The 15,473-nt window shown below is 40.4% G+C and overlaps 1 protein-coding gene across 9 annotated transcripts in view; it reads left to right on the top strand.

Moving 5' to 3' along the window:
- ZBTB38 (zinc finger and BTB domain containing 38) overlaps positions 1-15,473 on the top strand; it is a 123,104-nt gene that overhangs the window by 59,118 nt on the left and 48,513 nt on the right. For 4 of the 9 annotated variants that reach the window (XR_009402546.1, XM_059391846.1, XM_059391851.1 and 1 more), the window contains 2 exons: positions 4,082-4,147; positions 4,739-5,102. The exons of 1 other annotated variant lie outside the window; for it this stretch is intronic. The gene's annotated coding sequence lies outside the window, so the exon portion shown is untranslated. Of the gene's footprint in view, positions 1-1,992; positions 2,076-4,081; positions 4,148-4,738; positions 5,103-15,473 lie in introns of those variants that run through there. 4 more of the 9 variants (XM_059391849.1, XM_059391847.1, XM_059391850.1 and 1 more) reach the window with 4 other exon arrangements.

Genomic DNA, 15,473 nt, shown 5'->3' with positions numbered 1-15,473 from the left:
ATTAGGTTGGAATTAAATAATATAATATAGCTAAAATATTGAGTATGTAGTAGGTTCTCAATAAATGGTAGCTGTTATAGACCTAGCTCTGATCAAGGTAGAAAGCAGAAGTTCCCCGCTAGCTCTCCAGACAAGATATAGATGTTTGAAATAGCATTGGACTTTCCAAAAAATTTAAGTTAAAATATCAGCCAAAGCCATTTTTAGTCATTGATAAATTAAGTCACCACATTGTTTCCAGGGCTAAATACATTCATTATAGAGAGAGGTAACAACTTCATAAAATTTTCCAAACTTCTTAATTCTAAGAATTTAAAGATTTTATTCATTTATTTATTTGACACAGAGAGAGATGACAAATAGGCAGAGGCAGGCAGAGAGAGGGTGGGGAAGCAGGCTTCCTGCTGAGCAGGGAGCCCGATGTGGGGCTCAATCCTAGGACCCGAGATCAAGACCTGAGCTGAAGGCAGATGTTTAACCATCTGAGCCACCCGGGCATCTCTAATTCTAAGAATTTAAACAAAAATGTTATATTTGCTGAACTTTTCATTTGTAAAAATTTAGATTAGAATGGCCTAACCTGATAACAACTTTACACCCAACTGCAGAATGTCCATATTAGGTGTAAATGGAAGCCAGCTGTAATTTTTAATGCAGTGAATGGAGTAAAGAAATGTGCAAACCAGTCCAAATGTTTATAAACCAAGGATTCCTCTGGGACTCAGTGCCCTGACTTTACTCTTTTTTTAAACATACAGAGCCAAGCTTTGTTCATACTTGAATTATGTACTTTGCATAAGCCATACAATTTAACTTTAACCCACAGGACTGAAAATAAAATGAGCTCAGAGGGCAGAACAACAAGACTGTGAGCAAGGAGGAGCGTTAATCAAAGTGAAAGACACGCCCCTCACTGCTGCCTCCATCCTGTCCTGTCCTTCGCTAGCTTCCTCCTGCCAGATTATTTAAGATTCCTTATACTTAACTCCTCAGAGGGGCAGAAACAGGTTGCAATTTTTATCCTGAAAAAGGGATTTGTCTTTTAATTTAATGTTTGCGTATAATGCCCTGAGGAGCTTGATGAGTAGCACACGATTTTTTAAAAAATCATAAGCAAATGCATACCCTTGCCCCTTGCAGTTGTGACAAAGCCTAAGTAATTCAGGCATGAGCATGGTGTGTGTGTGTGTGTGTGTGTGTGTGTGTGTTTTAAGTGCAAAACAGGATTTACTAGTGGAGAATGTCTGCCTAAACAAGCTCATCTATCTGAATGCTTTCAACTGCAGTTCAAATTTGTTTAACACAAGCAGGTTTGGTAAACGGGCCAAGTTTGCTCATTGGGCATTTTTAGAACATCACAAAATAAACCAATACATGGCTCTTTGGCTCATTTTGACAGAGAGTGGACAGGGAACCCACTGGGAGATTTGGAAACCGCATTCCCTGGCATAGGGTTTAAGAGTATCAGGAGGGGATGTGACCACATTCACCACCCTGTCCTTGTGAGGACGTGACACCATTCACTCATCTCATGAGTGCCTGATATGGCTTACTGTCCTTGTCACTGTCATTTATTATCCCAGGTAGAGGAGGGAGCGACTTTGTTCTATGTGGTCAGTGCTGATTCCATAAAGTGTGTATTTAGCCTGCATGATAATGTTTTGTGAGTATCTTCACATGATTGTCAGATGTTTTCCTGGGGAATATCTGAATAGACACTAATATCATCAAATGCCTCAGTGTTCACTTCAACCTCCTCTCACCCCACTCTAAGGACCCTGCTTTATAGATGACCATATATTAAATTGGTACCTTGTAATGCAGCTTGATAGTCTCTCTGATTTTTGACCCCCATGGTAAAAAGGAGGAATTAGCCTAAGGACACTCCATTCTAATTTTCTGTTGCTGTCAATGCTAACCAGAGCTCATAGAGCAATGTTGTGGGGGGTGGGGAAGATGGTTCCACCATTGGTGTTAGACCAGGAGCTACTGTTTCCGTTAGAGCCACGTTTATTTCTGGAGCAGTTGTGGGGGAGAGATGTGCTCCAAAGAGAAGAGGATTCGGTGTGGTTCAGGTATGACTGACTATCTGGACAACCCAACCCAGAGACTACGTACATGGTATAGAGGTGGGCTGGTGCTTTCCACACATTGAGCTGAAATCACTTGGGTTCTGGGAAAGGAAATAGAATAAAAGCTAGAAACAAAAGATTTAGTTATGAAACCTAGTACCTAAGTTCAGATGTCTGAATACATTTTCTCCTTTAAAAAAATCCTGGGGAAATTGAATATTTTTGCTAACCTGGCTATTTTTAGCCAGTCCTTATAGAAGATCGAGGCGCTGGGAAGCTAGCAACCTCAGAAAATATTAATTCGTTTTGTACGTGTTAAAATTAATTAACATTAGTATATTCAGTGATACAACAAGGCAATTAAAGACTTTTGGAGAGATAAGAAGAAAAACGTAGATATATACTCAAAATCAGGCTCATAAGCCTTTTATAAAAATGTTGGCTTATATCCAAGATCTAAGGGTGGGGGTGGGTATGGTTTCTTTGTAGCTGAAGAAAGTGGAAAAGAATCTGCTCTATTTCCTTAAAAATAAAAGACTTCTTGTTTTATACAGCATGGTAAATGAAATGCTTTTCTGCTTTTTACCTGCTGGCAGTTTCTGGAGGAAATTTTTCTAGCAAGCTATGCTGTTTTCCTCTCTTCAGGGACATGGTGACACTGGTTTGTAGCAAAATAGTATTTGCTTATTAGGCATTTCTTCAAAATCCTGAATAAGCGGCTCTTTCCACATTTTTTGTTCCACATGTTAAACATTTCATTGCAATTTGAGCTTTAATTGTGTGTGTGTGTGTGTGTGTGTGTGCGCGCTGATAGGAAGTATTGAAAGGGGATGCATAAGAATTCTTGAGGGTTTTTGTTTAAAAAAATTAATTCCTACAATTATGTATTGGACTCTCTACAGAAGGCAATTCCAATTTATTACACAGAGCCAAACTAGATCTCATCAATCTTAAGCAGCGGGGGTAGGGAGGTGGTATTGAAGAAGACATGAAATTTGGTGTTTGAGTAGATGAAATTTAATTTTCGGAAAACATTTCACTCATAAAACGGATGGCACCCCAGTGTCAGCCCTGACCTCCATGATGTCAATGTCATCATGCAAGCACTGCTAAGATAAGCCTCCAAGTAAAACAAAGAAACATTGCGTTTTAGCACAACACCATTTCTTCTTTCGTAGTATGTACTATGCATATACACACAGCCTTCTGATATTCCTGTTAATGCCTTGTTACTTTACAATATAGCTTTTGGAGAGGGAGGGAGGAGAAAAATCATTTTGCATGTTCTATGTTCTGAGCAAGCGCGGTAAGTATGCTGCTGCAATTCTTAACATTATTTAGGTCAGTATCCTAAGGATAGCTTTTCTTGTTCACCGTGGTCAGTTCTACATCCAAAGGAATTTAGCATCAATTTATTTTTCTGCACTGATTTTATTTGCTTCTAAGTTCAAGCAAATTCATTCACATCCTAATACAATTGCAACTGAGTAGGTATCTGCCATTCTGTACTGCAGATACATTTAGCAGGATACATTTACACGGCTTGTGGTTAGAGGTTATAGCACGGATACAGACAGCCCGATCATGCATTCTTCTACAAGCCTGCCGGCGGCATCACTTAGGATCTGAAAAATAATCTAGAAGAGCTATACCCTATATAACATTATTTTTTTATTTTGTTTTTTTTGTTGTTGTTGTTGTTGTTAGCAATTCTATGAAATTAATAGTCTATAAAATGCATTCCCAACCAGATACATACTGTATTGAAAGCTTTCTTCAAGAAGAAGATATGACAGTATTCATTCCAGCTTATTTTCTTCGTTAGCAAAAGGATTGTTTGATTCTCAGAAGCAAAAGGACACATTCATTGTGCAGCAGCTCTGCTCAAGTGTATGAAATGCCTTCTACTGTCTGGTTGCAGAATTTGGAGTTTGCTAAACAGTGTTTAGTGATTGGGCTCATCTTGCATCACCAGTTGATGACATTTTTCTTTGTTCCCTCCTACCCAGTTGAACCAAGACTCTGAGGCTGATATGCAATGTCACTTACAACATTAATCAGATACTGCATTTAAGGTGAGCTGTCCCTTGCCTCCTCCTTCCCCAGTGCTCGTGTGCTGCATGCAGTGCGTATCTTGCTTCTGCGAGCCTAAGATGGCAGGCAGGATTAGCCGTGCTTTTGCTGTGTGTGCATGCTGTGTATAGAATTCATTACACGTTGCCTAGTATTTCAGATGTGAGTATGTAAATGCTCGGTATGCCATATCATCTGGTAGCGAAGACTTGTTTTTGCCTCATTACAGCCTTAGATATTTCAACATCACCTTTCAGTTCCGATTCATTTGCCTCTGGATGTTTGCTTTTCATCACGTTCAAAATAGGATTTTTACCTTTTTTTTTTTTTAAACAAAGCCAAAAAAAAAAAAAACAAACCCTAAAAACAAAAACAACAACAAAACTCTGCTACCAGATGGTGTCTCTCCTTTCTTCTTGCATTTGCTGTCTTTTAAATAATGTATGTTGTATTGTTAATTAATGTGAATATCAAATTAAACACTTGAAACTTACATATTTATTATGCAGGTAGGAGGCAAGGTGGAATCTATTTTTAACTCTTATGTACTCCATGGTGTGCAGACAACTTGGTTCTCAAATTTGTATTTTCAGTGCTGGTATCAGTGGTTTGATTTTCAGCAAATGTGACAGTGGCCTTTGCAGTGGTCAGCTCCGGGCTTTGAACTCTCAGAGGAGGAAGGGAAAAAAATTCGGCACACCACCTCCTTGGTTGCAGCCTCAGAGAAACCTTGGATGAGAAACTTCTTTTTTTCAATCCTGTTTTCCTGTTGATAAATTCAGTTCTCGTGATCACAGTACATTCAAGCTGTTCTGCGTATGATTTTTTGTGTGTGTGTGACAATTGCATCTAAAACTTGTGAGCAAGAAGACGGAGAAATCAGTTGGTCTCCATCGCTTTACATAAAAATGGCTGAGTGTCTTGTCATGCTAGCACTGCATTAAGTGATACATACAGGTAGGTCGAAATTTGCATGTTTTCTAGATTTTTTTGAGCCATGCAGCAAGAATTTGAGATGGATTAAAATATGACTTTTGGAACAAATATTAAATAAGACAGCTGTAATTTTTTGGAGGGAGGGTATTAAATTGGATGGGCTTTCCTATTCAGATACTATATAAATATATAGCTTTGATAAACTCACAAAATGATTCTGCCATAAAAGTGAGATGATTCCTTTTTTAAAAAATCATCTATATGATAGGTGTGGCGCCATTAGACAACAAAAGAATTTTTTTGAAAAGTCTGTTGATTCAGCTCCATTTTAGCTTGAAACTAAAAATAAATGGGTTTCTTGAGATAATTTCAAAGAGCGCAAACAAGCTTAATAAGAAACATTTAAAATATTTAAATTTTAAGAAGCGGTCTTTAAACGTGTTATATGAAAGATGAAAATAAAAACTTACATGCTTCCAAAATCAATTTTAGATAATATACAAGAATAAATATGCTATTTGTGTATCTATAATTCAGAGAGATGAGGAGTTACAATTTTTGAAGGAGGGAGTATTAAATGTAGATGGCCCTGTTAGAAGATAAAGAGCTTCACTGAATGAGAAAGAGTCCCTAGAATGGTTCATTGCAGACCATACAGCTGTGGCTCTGTAAGTACCAAATTCTGGCACTTTTCAAAATAATTTCATGGGTTCTTTCCTTTGAGCTTAACTTCCGAAATATATTTTAGTTTCAAATTAACACTGGGCCAGAACCTGTTTCCTTGGTAACCAAATCTTGTTTAAAAATGCAGTATAACAGATATGCAAAAGATTGTCTTAAAAAAAGAAACAAATGGTTAATGACAATTGTCCAGTTCTTTTTCCCTCTCATAGAGAGTCTGGACTGGTTTTAGATGTTTTTAAAGGCGGTCTTCAAGCCTTAAAAATTAAGCCATATTTCTACCCTTCATAGAGAAAGCTTGCACAGGGAGAGCTTTTTGCTTCCTCCTTTGTGCTCAGTACTTTCAAAATTAAGGTTTTCTTTGTAACGTGCTCCAGAATGCTGGTCAAGGTTTGTGTACAGACGTGTGGTTTCATTATCACTGGTTCACCAGCGCCAGTGAAACAAAAGGCATCTCAGAAATTCTCAGAATCAGAAAATGCTTGTGCTCTTGTTTTCCCTGATCCCCCCATGGGTAACCTCAGAGCTCTCGGTAGAGAAGGACCCAAGCCCAAGCCCACCCCCCCAATGAGAAGTACACATGGAGCCTTTGTGGGAACGTCTTTGTAGATATGTTCGGAGGAAGATACTGGCAAACCTGAATCCTCTATGAGGTTTGCTCCGATGTGAAGAACATCGAGACTCAGGACCATCTGTGTAAATAGCTGCTTTAGTCTAGCAGTTGGTCTAATATTCCAAAGCACCATGTGCAAAGTCAAACCTCTTCGGGGCTAAAGGTTTGTTGCTGCTGTTGTTGTGTTGTTTGGAGGCCAACGTGAATATTTTGTTTGGAGTCTTTCTCTGGCTCAATGATATTAGAACGTGATTCATCTCATAGTGATTTCGTTCTTTGGGCTTGCCACGAAATATCCCTCCTGGAACACCTTTTTTTCTTTCTTTCTTTCTTTTTTTTTTTTTTTTTTTCTGTTCGGGGGCCATTTTCCTTCTTGTTTGTGACTAAAAATGACTAAGAACATTCTGAATGTAGCATCAATCAGAAGATCTTAAACCGAAGGGAATTGTCGGAAACCTGATTCAGTCTTGCCTGTTTATTTCAGTATCAGTAGCATTAACAGTTGCAGGGGATCAAGCTAATTGTCATTCACTCTTGAACAAATAATGAGGCAGGCATTTGTGATTAAAACACTATTGCTATTCAGAAAGATTACAACTAGAACGTCTTCTGTTTTGATAGGCCGGTACAAATCAATCATTTTGAACCTATTTGAATCTTAATCACGAGATTAGTTGGATGCAATGGGACTGTTTTACCACAAAAATGAATGCCCAGTAGATTCAACAGTGTATTTCTTCTTTATAAAATGTTGATCCTTTTATTGTTAACTCAAGCATGGTTGCATCATCTCTTAGATTTTCATACCTAATAATTTTTTTGTGGCATTATTCACTTATGGTACTCTTGTCTGCCTAAAAGAATTTTACACACAATTCAAGGAGGTTGAAAGCCAAATTAGACCGTTGGGAAGTGTACTGTACCACTGTCATTCTAATAAATAGACCAGTGAATGAAGAGTAATTATTATTTATTAATTTGTTGTGTTTCGCCTTAATGCTTTGCCTTCATATTTCACAGAAATATTTACAAGGCACAAAGCTTTTCCAAACGTACCCATTTACAGTTATTATGGGATTTCCTAGTCTAGCCAGAAACACTTCCTGATGATCACAGAGATGGCACCTACCCCTTCTCATTGTTTAAAAGGCTGTGCTTAACCCATTTATACTTTTTGGCTAAGGTGGTTATACTGGGCAGGCCAGAGCAGGTGTGATAGAAAGAATGTGCAAACAACTGCTTTGTTCTCACCAAAACAAAATGAGCAAATCTGTGGTTTTCTACTTGAATGATTTATAGTCTTCAGTTCTTAACTCTTTTTCTTTGGAGAATAGGAAATTTTTTCTGAACCTTAACTCAGTGAGAATACCGATATTGCATCTCTTGCCACTACAGTTAGATTGATCTACTTCATTCATTTCCGTGGGTCCCCCTAGAGAGGCTGGTAGCGAGACTCTGTTTTAGAGCTGGCTGGCAGGGAAAGAAGGATCAATAAAAAGATCTAGCACCTTTATCTTTAATACCAAATCCTGCTAAGCTTCTGAGTTCCTGGAACCACGTGGTTGATTCTAACAACTCCCTTCCAGGGGAAATGCTGTTCTTAACAGCTTCGTTGGTAATTAAACATTTGACACATCTATTGAGCACCTTCTATATGCCAGGCATATTCCAAAGGCTGGAAATAGAGTAAAGAGCAGGAGAGATCAGGACCTGCTTCTCAGAGACCTGCCTCTAGTATAGTGGAGTGGTGGGGCTGGGGAAGCTCAAAAAATATTTATGTAAACGATTAAAGAAGACAAGTGCAAAGAAGAAAATTAAAATAAAATGTTAAAAGGCAAGGACGATATGTTGGGAGAAGGAAAACCACGGTAGAATGACTGGCCTTCCCGAGGAGCTGGCATTTAAAAAGCAGAGACCTGCCTGGTAAGACGCAGCCAGCCAGGTGGGGTTCTGCTGGGATCATCACGAGGCAGAGGAGTGCGCATGCTCAGACTGCAAACTCCTCTCTTTGCGTAACCGCCATTGTCACGGGGCCAGGTCTGATAGCTTCGCGTGTAAAGCCTTTCCTAGGTCAGGTTCCGCTGCAGTGAGAAGGGTGGGCCTGGCCGGTGGCTGGTTTTGGTCAAATTCCCAGGACGCAGTGCCGGGGATGTCACTGCCTTTGACCCAGTCCCACCCTGAAGCCACCTAAGAAGGTGCAGTGGTGCGGACAAAATGCCGACATAGGTGTAGCACTACCCCGGAAATCTACAGGAGAAAGGATTCTCAGAGATTTGTTTTTCCTAAGAACTCCAGAAAGTAAACTTATGGCCACACATTGAGATGACCATTTCCTTTAATTTTTTCCAAAAGCAAATGGTGGAAGGGTCTGTCCCACCTTGCCAGTAAATTTTCTCTGTCCTCTCACACCTAAAACTCTTCAGCTCTACAGATTTCTTTGCCTGACAGCGGCTTTCTAAAGACCCTACTACCTGGAGTGGTATTTCTCTATTTGAGCAAATAATACCAAAGAAATTCTTTTTAAGAACCAGATCTCTTTTATGCATTTTAGGTTAGTCTGCTGACAAAGCTCTGAGTGCAAAGGGATAGGTTTGCTACATAAGTTAGAGACTGTTAAGACCCTTGGGGCACCTGGGTGATGATGTTGGTTAAGTGTCCAACTCTAGTTCTGATCTCAGGGTCCTGAGACTGGCCCCTGTGTTGGGCCCCTCAGTGCATAGTCTGCTTAAGACTCTCTGTCCCTCTACCTTTGCCCCTTTCACTCACTCACTCTCTCTCAAATAAATAAATCTTTTAAAAAGAAAGAAAGGAAGGAAGAAACGATAAGATCCTATGAGGCTTTCAGAATGTGTCAGAAGCATCTTCTAAAACCAACTCGTAATTTAGGGTCTCCTGGGTGGCTCAGTCTGTTGAGCATCTGTTGTTGGCTCTGGTTACCATCCTGGAACCCTGCTCCTCCCACTTCCTCTGCCCCTCCCCCCACTTGTGCGCACTCCCTCTCAAATAAATAAATATTAAATAAATAAAATTCGTAATTTAGTGGGTTTTGCTTATCATAAGTTAGAGGTGGCCTGGCTGACTCCTCACACTTTAGTTTTGACTAACTTATGAACCGTTCCCCTGCGTGAAGCACATTCTAGCCCTTTATAGCAGTCTTGCCCACCAGTGGACGAATGGGCTTCAATAATTCAGCTTACTTCTTTGGGCATCGTTTATGGAGCAGCTACAGTGTGACAGATGCCACTCCAGCCCAGGCAAAATGGAATATGACATGAAACACCCTTCGAAACTTCAGCCAGTTTCCTACACAAGGCTAGAGCATCGTATGGACAGGCACAATTGTGTGTCCTCTCTGTTCCAGACAGAAACGAATGGCATGCTGTTCTCCTAGGGGCCTTTTATAATGTTGCCTTGGAGGCCAGCCTTCAGTGTGGGGGCATTTCAGCTGATGACAAGGGTAGTTCTTTCTGGGACTCGATGTCTTATCCTCATCACCTTCCTGAGATGTCTTGGCTCCTAGTAAGCCACCGTATGTCTGGCTGCCCTACTCCAAGCTGGTCTGCCTGCATTGGCCAGGTGACTTCAGTAACGGCTGCCACCCTTTTGCATTCATGAGCAGATGTTAAGTTGAGAAGCTCTTGAATATAAAAATTTGAATTTTTGATGCAGGCAAAATGCTTCTGCCTTTTTACCTTCCTTGGCTGACGGTGGGGGAGGGGGGCTTCCTGTGGGCTGTCCTGCAGAAGGCTTGGTGGGCAGCAGGTATATTAAAGACCAGTTGCCAAAGCTCATGTCTCTCTTAGGTGATCCCAGTGTGGCTCTGCTGTGGCCTCAAAGTCTCACTGACCAGAAAATCTGGTAGCTCATTTGGCATCTTGTCCCTTAATTCTTCCCTTGCTTCTGCAGCTATTCCTGCTCAGGGTTCAAGACTAGCACTTGGGTCTGCACTCACTACATTTGGCCTGCAGAGGGAGCTTGTCTTCCGGTTTTTTTTTTTTTTTTTTTAAGCCAGTGTAAATATTATTTCTGTGTTCGCGAAAAACTGTGAGAGCTTTCATGATTTTCTTTACATAATACAGTAAACCTCTTCCTTCCCCTGTGGTCATTGCTGCCAAATGGACATTTTGAAATTCCTTTTTCATTTTGCCTGCTAAAATCTTCTACCCGGTCTGAGGCCTTGCTCTAATTAAGGCCTAACCGTCCTGCCCATCTTCCCCAGCGACAAGCATGACGTGCGGAGTGCCTGCCCCGAGGGCCTTACAAGCCAGTGAGACAGAAAACAAAAGCCACCAGCTGAGAATGTGGTTAAATCCCAGAAGGGCAGTGCCCTTGTAATTCTCCCCAACCCTTTTCTCAAGCTGTGGAAGGGAAGAGGGGAACTTCAGTAGGGAAAGAGAGAAGCTACATCACTGGCGGATTTTCTAGAAACTGCTGGCTATTGAGGAAACGATGTGGAATAGAAGGGGGTGGTCATCTAGGAGGCGAAATGGGGAGACAGAGGTGACAGCAGACTGAGAGGGCTGTAGGAGGGTACAGGCAGGGCGCAGAAAATAAGAGGAAACAAAGGGAGGAGTCAGGAGGCCGCTGGTGAACAAAAGGAGATGCTGCTGTGCATACCCTGAAGGGAGGAGGGTCCAGGGTACAAGTGAGAAAGGGTGGGGAGGGGGTGCAACTAGAAAAATTAGTCTTGGGAAATTCCCTAAAATGCGGGAGGCAGACTTGCTATGTAGGGACTGCTGCCATGATGTTCTGTCTGGCTTCAGTAGTGATGTTGGTCTTGCTGCTTAACTGTCCCGTGTTGGGTGTTACAAAGAGCCTACAAACTTATGTCCTTGAGGGTAATTTATCCCAGAATCTTATGAAGTCCCCAGCCCAAGGCTCCTATTCTATATCTGAGGATGCCAGAGAGACCTCACCACCCCCCGACATCGCTCTGTTAGATCTGGATTAAACTTTGAATTAAACAAGCAGACTTTTTATATGTGCTGCAGTCTTCTACAAAGTAAAGACTAGAAATAGACCCAAAATACCCGATTTGAAGCTGCAGATTTTAGGAACTCTCTCCCAGCGTCATGTTGCACACAGCAGGCTCTGTTTTCTCGAGTTCCCAAGGCCTGTTCCTTGTTCTTCACCAGCCTATCCAGAACTTCTCTGAGTGCCAAAGGTTATTCTCATTGAATTCCTTGATGGGGTGCCTGGGATCTGCCTTCAGCTGGGATTATGATCCCAGTGTCCTGGGATCAAGCCCGCATCCTGGCTCCATGCTCAGCGGGGAGTCTATTTCTTCCTCCTCCTCCCTCCCCATCCCCCTCACCCCCCTCTTTTTCTCTCTCAAATAAATAAATAAAATCTTTTAAAAAAAGAAAAAAGAATTCCTTGATCTTCAGGGGGACCACACAGGCTGGCATGCCAGTCCTTAGTGTTATCCTTACCCTGTACTGCTTGTGGAGCTCTCTCAGAAATGTAAATCACAGACTTCAGTTGCCATGTAGACATTAGACACACTTTATTTTGTCATTGCGGGAACTGTGGCCCAAAGAAGTTGTGACTTCTCCAGGTCACGTGGAGCCTTAAGAGCCATCCTTGACTCCTAGTCCAGTGCTGTTTCTATAATAAGCTGCTTTGAGGTCACAGGGGACGCCCAGTCCTCAACCAGGAGTTTGTACGCTTTCTTTGTAAAGAGTCAGATAGAACATATTTTAGGTTTTGTAGATTGAGGCACAACTGGGGATACTATATAGATATTTATATAACAACTGAGAAAACAAATTTCCATAAGCTTTTCGACAAAATTTAAATTTTAATAATATGTAATATTCAGTATAATAATAATAATATAACTGTACTATCATAGATACAGAAATGAATGATGGTGGCTGTGTCCTAATACAGCCTACCTTGTGAACACTGAAAGTTGAGTTTCATATAATCATCATGAAATACTATTCTCCTTTGAACTTTTTTTCCAATCATTTAAAATTGTAAGAACCATTCTCAGCTTGCAGGCTACACAAAAACAGATCCCACGACCCCAGGATCATGAGCTAAGTGGAAGGCAGATGCTTAACCGACTGAGTCACTGAGGTGCCCCTTGAGATAATATTTTGTAAACAATTTTGTATCTTTCTCATATTCCCTTAATAGCATATAATTTTAAAGCCTTTAATTACATAATCTTTTTAAAATTTTATTAGGAAAAAATAAAAATAAAACTCTATTATGAAAATCTTGAACCTATACAAAATATGGAAAGGCTAGTTTAATGAACCTCATGTAGCCATCATCCATGAACCTCATGGAAAGGCTAGTTTAATGAACCTCATCTCTAATTCTCAATGGCTGGCCAACCTAGTTTTATGTAAATCCTCTCCTGTATTATTTTGAAGTAAAGCTCAGATATCATATCATTTTATCTCTGAGTTTTTTGAAGTGATTCTCTGAAACACAAGAATATGAAGAGAAAGCTGTTTTGCTTAACAAATAAATGCTGAAGTATTTAGGGGTAAAAGAGAATGATGCCTGCAACTTAAAAATAGTTCAGGAAAAAATGGGTAGGTAGGTAGATATGAGTAGAATGTATGTAGGTGTTTTTTGGTACTATTCTTGAAATTCATCTATAAGTTTGAAATATTTCTAAATAAAACGTTTTTAAAATGTGAGTTACTAAAGAAATACATTTTAAAAAATGTGATTTTTCTAAGAAAAGTAACCACAGCATCATTATCATTGCCAACAAATAATTCTTTAATAACATCAAATATCATAGTCAGCATTTTCTAATTTGGCCTAATTTATCCAATTATGTCATTTAAATAAAATTTTACAATTTTTACTTGTTTAAAGCACAGTTCAAAGGAAATAAGGTCCTTACAGTACAACTGATATTCCCTTAAATGTCATTTAATTTATTGGTTTCCTTCCCTGTTTCTTTCATCCTTACTATTGCTATAAAAAATTTGTTTGAAGAAACTGTTTGGGTGCCTGGGTGGCTCAGTGGATTAAGCCGCTGCCTTCGGCTCAGGTCATGGTCTCAGGGTCCTGGGATCAAGTCCCGCATCGGGCTCTCTGCTCAGCAGGGAGCCTGCTTCCCTCTCTCTTTCTGCCTGCCTCTCTGCCGAGTTGTGATCTCTCTGTCAAATAAATAAATAAAATCTTTAAAAAAAAAAAAAAGAAAGAAAGAAACTGTTTGACCTGTAGGGTTTCCTACAGTCTGAAATCTGATTGATTACACTCCTGGGTGCTGTTTTACATGTTCTTCTGTCACAGAGATTTCCTATAAATTGGTAGTTACAGTTAGAGACTTGATCGGATTCTGATGCCTTTGTTTTTTCCGTTTGTGTACATAGTCAACATTTCATAGACTTTACATAAAAATCCTAATTTTGGCTTCATTGGAAAATTCTGCAGATCTGGCCTCTCCCCACCTACACCCCATTGGCAAGGGTTGATCTGGGCCTGGGTAGTGACCACACCTGTTCCCACTTAGGTGGGATGCGCATTATCCTGCAGACCCTAGTTCACACTACTTCCTGCCTGGCTCCCAGGAACCTTAGAGCCCCTGTTCTAAACACTGCCTTTTGGGGGGCTTTGGTAAGACTTCTCAACGCACTATCACAAGAGGCCTTTCAGGAATGTGGTGGAGAGTAGAGAGGATTCAGACACAGACTTTTTTAAAACGCTCAAGGGAGAGAGATAAACAGCCACATAAAGGGAGGCCAAGTGATAGAAATTTGGTGAATGCTGGGATGAGGGAGAGAAGTAAAACAACAAATTAACAGAGTGCTGCATACATGGGAGACAGAATGAGTTATAGATTCCTAACCCATGGTGGGAAACCAAGGAAGGAAGTGGGTTTTAAAAAGAGACAGGCTTTAGTCTTTTTATACCTTATGATAAAATTGAAACCTTAAAGAGGGGGGGGCAGCAAATGTTACATTAACCAACAGTCCTAAATCAGAAAGTGCAAGTATGTAGTTGTAGCCTAGCAGAAATCAAGTGAGAATTAAAGGAAATAAGGTAGAAAAGGAGAACGTCCTGGGAAAGGCCACTAGGAAAGGACCAGGAGCCCCATTCTGGAGATATGGAACAACTGGTAGATATTTCAGAGGAAAGGATCTCGAAAGTCGTAGGATTTTTTTTTTTTCTGATTTGCAAATATTTTGAACTGAAAGGTATAAAAATATAGAAAAATAAATCCCACTTAGTTGTTTTGGGAAGAATAAACCTTTACAGAAAAGCATAAAATTATGATAAGTTGGGATGTTCCTGGAAATTTCCAGATAGTTCCCCACACTCAGAAGAATGATTAAGAGAGAGAATCTAAGACTGGTTATGAGGAAGGGTGGAAAATTTTGAAGGACAGGCTGATTATGTAAGGTTTTCGGCTGGGGTGTTTCAAACTGTTGCCATGATATTTTAGTTATTAATAACAATTTGGGGAAATCTCCTCGCTTCTGGAGAAACATTTGGCTCTAATGAGAAAGAAATGCCACTGTTTGTGAATTCCCAAGTGGATGTAAGGAGCCATTCACTTGCTAAGCCTCTTAGGGAAGCCAGAGCCGATTTCACCCTTAACAAGCTGTTGACAGCGTCTGATCAAGGTACCACCTGGAACATGTTAGCAGCACAGAAAGTGGACTGTGGAGACAGACCTGTGTTTAAATCCCTTTATGTCACTCACCATGTGACCCTGGCAGCTTCTCCATGGAAAATTTCTAGGGTATAAAGGTTGCTTTGCATTTGAGGCTGTGGTTCTTACTGCATGGATGGTAGGAACGTACAGCTCTGAATAATCGCCTTCCACTAGCAGCCACAACACTGCTCACTTGCAGAGTGCTTACCGTGTACCAGGCACTTTGGTGGGTACTTCGTATGTCATCCTATTTAATTATTAGAAAGCCCTATAAGGTAAAGGTGATATTAAAATAAGCCTCATTTCATGGATGAGGGTGCTGAGGCTCAGGGAAGTTAAGTAACTTGCCTAAAATTACACAGCAAGTGGCTTTGTAAGTGACAAAGCAGGGCTTTAAACCTAGCCACGCAGAATCCAAACACCAAACTCCCTTGTTCTACTACCTCTCCCACCTTCCAGTGTTAGG

Source organism: Mustela nigripes, chromosome 2, assembly GCF_022355385.1.
Source record: "Mustela nigripes isolate SB6536 chromosome 2, MUSNIG.SB6536, whole genome shotgun sequence".
Classification (NCBI taxonomy): domain Eukaryota; kingdom Metazoa; phylum Chordata; class Mammalia; order Carnivora; family Mustelidae; genus Mustela; species Mustela nigripes.
Note: the sequence above shows the minus strand (reverse complement) of the source record. Positions and strands in the feature narration are given on the sequence as shown.